At 36.7% G+C, this 6,000-nt stretch overlaps 1 protein-coding gene across 5 annotated transcripts in view; it reads right to left on the reverse strand.

Annotated features, from left to right (window-relative positions):
* The window catches only part of LOC100699125 (myosin-10), a 65,440-nt gene extending 60,845 nt beyond the window's left edge, over window positions 1-4,595 (reverse strand). For 4 of the 5 annotated variants that reach the window (XM_025907809.1, XM_025907807.1, XM_025907808.1 and 1 more), the window contains exon 1: window positions 4,389-4,595. The gene's annotated coding sequence lies outside the window, so the exon portion shown is untranslated. The remainder of the gene's footprint in view (window positions 1-4,388) is intronic. The other variant, XM_005470191.4, reaches the window with a different exon arrangement.
* Window positions 4,596-6,000: the final 1,405 nt, after the last annotated feature.

The raw sequence follows: 6,000 nt of genomic DNA on the forward strand, positions 1-6,000 counted from the left end.
CGCCACAATAATTTGTGGCATACAGTAAAGCTACTGTTAACAGGCTTGTTGTCAGGCTGCGTTAACTGACTTACAGGTCTGTAGAAGACACACCCGTCTTGCAAAAACTGAACAACAAGCTCAATCCATGAGCTCTAATAAGGAAAGCGGATCACAGTGACTAAAGCTCTGTTTATAGTCACTGCATTGGTTTTTGCACACGCCAACCGTGATGTGATCACAACCATTGTCTGACGTGCTCCAGAATTCTCCAAGTAGATAGCTGTTCTCCTATACCATTAGTGCTAATATAGGAGCACAAGTAGTAGAAACAGGAAGCAAGGCAATTTGTATTTTTTCAAGCTGTTGCAGCTCCCTCCCACTCTATAATCTAGAGATTTCTGAGCTCCTACAGTGAAATGACAGGATGGACCAATGCACTCGTACACTGGGTGCACATGACCGGTCACAAAAATCTAGAGGCGCACCACACGATGGAACTACACCAAAGTGTGCTGCACATCAAAAGTGACGCCACAATTGCTTGAAAACACCAGGTATAACCGGCCATAAGAGTACACCGACAAGAAAGCCTAAAAGCCAAATAACACTACAGTAAAAGATTGCTCAAAAACCCTAACAGGTTATTTTTTAAGACGTTTTTTGCTTAGTGAGCAATAAAAGCGACAGAATGGGAACAAGGAATAAGAACGCAAGGAAGAGCAGATGTAAACAATCATGTGACGCTGTGATGCTATCATTCATTTAAGGTGGGGCAGTGCACATTATGTAATACAAACACTCAGGTCTGTCATGTACAAGTGCCAGATTTAGCAATGCAGGCTAATTTATAGCCCCAAATAGAGGCACGTATTGTTAAAAAAAGGAAAAAAAAGTAAATACACACAAGCACTTGATCACCAAATAGTAGTAGAATAACAACAAAACATATGTAAACTATATGTCATATGTTAAAAAACCTCAAAACAAAACAAAACAAAAAAACTATGAGAAATTAAGCATACGAAAGTTCATGGACAGTAGAAAAAACTATATTAGCATTGCACATATTAAGATATTTATAAATAATTACAAATGAATAAGCATATTCAATAACCATTGAATAAAAGATTTACCGACATAACAATTTTTTAATATCCAAAATTTAAAAACCTAAGCAAAGGTTAGTTTTATTATAAATTTTGATATTAAGATATTGGGCTCCTTGAACCGGTTCTGAAAAAGCTAAACTGATTGACCTCTACTGGAAACACTGATCAATCAGTTTAAACAATCAGAGAATTCAAATATAATCTGTTAACGTCTATGTTGCTGCTTGTCTGTCTTAAGTTTGCTGTGAATTATGACTGTCAGTCTTATTATGTATAACTATCAGAAAACACTTAGATTTGTAGTTTGTGGAAAATAAAGATTTTAATTACTACTGCAGAGCAATTTACATATAGAGGGGTGATTCATCTACACCTATAAAAAGATACAGTTAAAACATGAGAGGGAGCACCTAATATTTACTCTAATAAGAGAATTTTAAACTATACGAACATATAATGTGAATTATCTGTATTCTGCCATTTAATTTGGTTAATTTACTTTATTCACATGAATTTAGGGCTTTCCAAACCATTTGCAGGAGGCTTAGACAGATTGTGTGTGAGTGTCAAGCCTCCTACCTGAGCATAACCAGCCCACATGTAGAGTAACGTCACCATATGTGCAGCTTCAAAAGCAAAGGAGAAACCCTGACTATTCTGTCTGATAAAAAAATAAAGTAAATGAAATAATTTAATACCTTTACCATAAAATCAGAGCAAAAATATTTGCCTGTTAACTGATTTGGTAACTGGAAGAAAAGTCATTAGTTTTATGCGTTAGGTCTTTTTATCCTAGCAAAAATCCAGGTGTATTGTCTTTTTTTTATTTAATAAATATTTATAATTATATTGAATGTTTGGTTATTAAATCACAATTTAAAATGTTATCATGATTATTGATATTTTTTTCCATATTGTTTTTTTTTTATTTCTATTATTTATGAAAGCATTTGTTTAATCTCATTTACTAAGTTAGGAAATCAATATTTAAGTCAAGCCAAGATGTAGCCTTATACAAAAAACGAATGAGGATTATAGCTCGTTATTCATTATCAGCGTAAACCTTTTATCGTCTTTTACTCCCTTTGTTTAAAGAAACAAGCATTTGGGGTTTTTTTTAAATTTGGTACAACAACAAAACAAAAAAAACAGACTGTTTTGGCTAAATTTCACTGCTTACCTGTGAAACCTAAAACTGATTTTAAGGATCAGATATATTAAACGTTGCAAAATGTCAAGTGAGTGTAATCCCCAAATAGCGCTAATAGTTATGCTTTGTTTTCAGTTCATTTCGATTTCAAGTTCAAAAACATGCTTTTTGGCATTAAATACTGGCACAATTAGCTATTTGTTGCAAACATAGTAAATCAGATGGAGCATTTTATTTAAATATTCTCCTCCCTATATTTTCTGCCTCGAGAAACGAACTCGCAGAAATGCATATGCAACATTTTGAGTCACACCTGACACACAATCTTGTCACTGCACTCTCTTTCTAAATACCAACTCTACCCAGTTTGTGCTGCTGCAAGTCAGTAAATCTGCCCCTAAATGTTTATTTTGTAAACCCCTCTTTGGGTCAGCTCCACAAAATATTATTGATCTATTAACTCCACATGTTGCCTCGAGGTCACTGAGGGCATCTCTCACTGAAACACCAAAGATGACCGGGCTTTCTCCGTTGTTACCTTCAGCCTCTGAAACAGTCTGCTATCCCACATAAGGACCTGTCCAGTATACCTCTAGAGTGTCAAATATTTGCATTTACAAAAAGGAAAAAGAAATTTTACTTTAGGGTTTTATTTCATTAACCTATAACATTTTTATTATTACTCATTACATTTTCACGATGTCGTTAACCTGGGTGTTGTGATTTATGTTTTTAGAGATTTGAAATCTTAATACGTCCGACACAACCGGACAGGACTTTGGGTCAGATCCTGTTGTTTTTAATTTCAATGTTTTATATAAATAAAAGTAGCTTGACATAAAAATAATGTTTGCTCTTTTCACATTTTTTGACCATGTAGGCTGTGCCAGTAAACTACTGCCCACTGATATCAGTCTGCAGGGCAAATATCAGTCCATACCAATATCGGGCAGATATATCAGTGCAAGTCTAAAAAAACTATAATTTTATACACTCAACAATCACCTGACAATTAGATAATTGCAATAATCATCAGCTACAGTTCAACACATAAACATGCCTGCAGCAGTCTATAATTATCTTATATCTTTTACATTTTTTACTTAACTTCATTATATTTTTTATGATTTAAAAAAAAATCTTTTAGAAGTGTACCCAATTATCTTGTGGGCACAAAATAACATCAAGATATAAATGAAAGAGAGCGGGATAACTGTAAACCTTGGCACTGGATGCTCTCAACAGCTGACGCGGAGACAATTCTGGATGCATCTTATTAATCTAACACAACCTCAGCTAAATTAGAATGCTTTATTAATCCCTGAGGAAATTATGTATTTCTAAAGATATTTACACAACAATCTAGTCCCATGCTTAAATCAGGCGCTGTTGCAGCCAAATCTGGGTCAGGTCACGGGATGGAGCGGGATCAGTGCGGCTGCCTTGTTGCTCCATCCCCTCATTCACTCTCATTCAGCTTGGCAATATCCTGTCTTCATCATGTTCGGTAAGATAAAGGGCTGTGAAACTGCAATAGCCGTGAAACCCCCTCGTAAAGGGCTGCAAATATGTACGGGCCAGGCCAAACAGCTGCATTGGCTAGATTAGCTCGCTAACGTTAGCTCAAAGTTGGCGTGCTGTGCTTCACCTCCCACCCACTGGAAAAAAAAAAGATACCTACAAGGACTCATCGTTCTGATTACCCAACTGTACACAATTGAAAGGGTTTGAACCGCTGTTCTTATAACGTTAAGACGATGAGGTAAGAGGAGATTCCTAAATAGTCTGCGCAAATGGGAGTTTTAGGGATGAACTGTGCAGCCTCCTAAGGCACAATCCCATCATGGGTGTGGGTGGCTCAAAGACGTCTGGGTGGGGATAAAGCAGGCGGACAATGACCACGCCGTTTCAGACTAAACCCTTGAAGATTAAACTTGAAAACAGAAAATCTGCAACACATTTATCTATATGTGACTAAAAACAGTACGGTGGGTCCGGGGCGCCGGGACACCGGCTAGCATTAGCCAAGCTGATGGTCCTCCATCATTAGAAAGTCATGCCACAATAATCCGCTAGCTAACGGTTACTGTTGCTAACCACCACATCCCCACTAAAACTCCCGACCCCAGCTTCTCTGCTCAGCTTACCTCCCGCAGTAGACGAAGAAACCCGACCCAAGTGTTTATCAGTGTCCAGCAGATAATAGCAATAGTCCCCCAAAGCGTGCTAAAACAGTCCCTTCTCCGGCCCGCTCTCTCTCATCAGTGGTACTCCCCCACCATCCAGCACCCGCTCAACCGAACTCTACCGGGCCCGAGAAGATGCACAGCACGACCGCCGCTGCCGCACTCCTCTAAGGCAACGCCTACTAGGAATATGATTGGCTGTCAAAGTCTGATGCCTCTATGCGATTGGTGAAAAAACAATTCCCCATGCCGAAACTTTAGCTTAGTTTGTCGACAACTGCCGCCCAAATGCCATTCGTCTGTGGCCAATACATCAACACCTGCAGACCGTTGGATGCTGCTGCGGTGGGACAGGGTAGAACCATATCAAATTAGTAAAGACAAAAAAATCTGGAACATTTTATGTGTATTTATTGAATACTCTGTGTATTTGGTTTTATTTACCGAGCTACAAAACCTTTAACCTGTTTACACTATCGCTGTGACAAAGCAATCCCTTTATTTTTTTGTATTTTTATACACACACACACACATATATATATATATATATATATATATACACACTCTTCATTTACTTTTGTATCAGTGTTGCAGTGTTTTAAGCAACAATGTTAGGTTTTTATTAAATACATTTTTTATTTATTGTATAATTGTCTTTTCTTTTGTTTATTCAAAGGATATTATAAAATTGCGCTACTACATTCATAGAATAAACCATGTTAGTGTTTATAATGCAAAATCCGGCAGAAATTATGGATATCTTTCTAGGATATATGTTTTTTCCTCCTGTGTTTTATATTTACTTTGCCCTTTTTTAATCCCGCTTGCATTAAATTTTAGTAATATCACAACGTTTAGCTTGCCAGTATCTACAGAACCTTCTATCTACATGTGTGTCATTCTTGTTTTTGTTTTTTTATGGCATGTTTTATTGTTGTTTGTTAAATAATCAAACACTTAAACTGATAACCAAGTCAAATCGAGTAAGCTTGTTGTTCTACTATAGCTAGATTTATTCTGTGAGCTCTGTCTTATCTGTTCAGAGTGGTGGAACAATTCGCTATGTTTACTGCGCCCCCTGTTGCATTAAAAAGATAGTGCCATTGCTTGGACGATGTCAGAGGAAAACAAAAGCTACTACTACTACTACTACTACTACAGGGTGTATCATTAGTCGCTTGACCACCTTATGTACATGGATGATTTTTTTGTCCTGTCGTCATGTCGCTGCTCTTTTCTTCTTTTCATGACTAGCGAAAGACAGAAATTAATATTTCCTGATTTATATAATTAATGTTTTGACTATTAGGAGGGAAATAAGAACAACAATGTTTTGTTTTTTACTTCAAACTTTTACTGGCTCATAATTTTACCCATTAACTTTTACTGGCTCCATTCTGGCTCTAACATGGTAACTTTTAAAATGAAGTGTATCTTGCATGAATTATTTGCTTATTAGTTTTAATTGCAGTCATTATGGTAACCACCTATGGTTTTGTTTATTATTAAGAAAGAGTCTGTGATTACTTGGAGCTTTTCTGATGCATGAATTTCTTTGAGTTTCTTGGTCAGG

The sequence above is a fragment of the Oreochromis niloticus genome, linkage group LG6 (genome assembly GCF_001858045.2).
Source record: "Oreochromis niloticus isolate F11D_XX linkage group LG6, O_niloticus_UMD_NMBU, whole genome shotgun sequence".
NCBI classification, from domain to species: Eukaryota; Metazoa; Chordata; class Actinopteri; order Cichliformes; family Cichlidae; genus Oreochromis; species Oreochromis niloticus.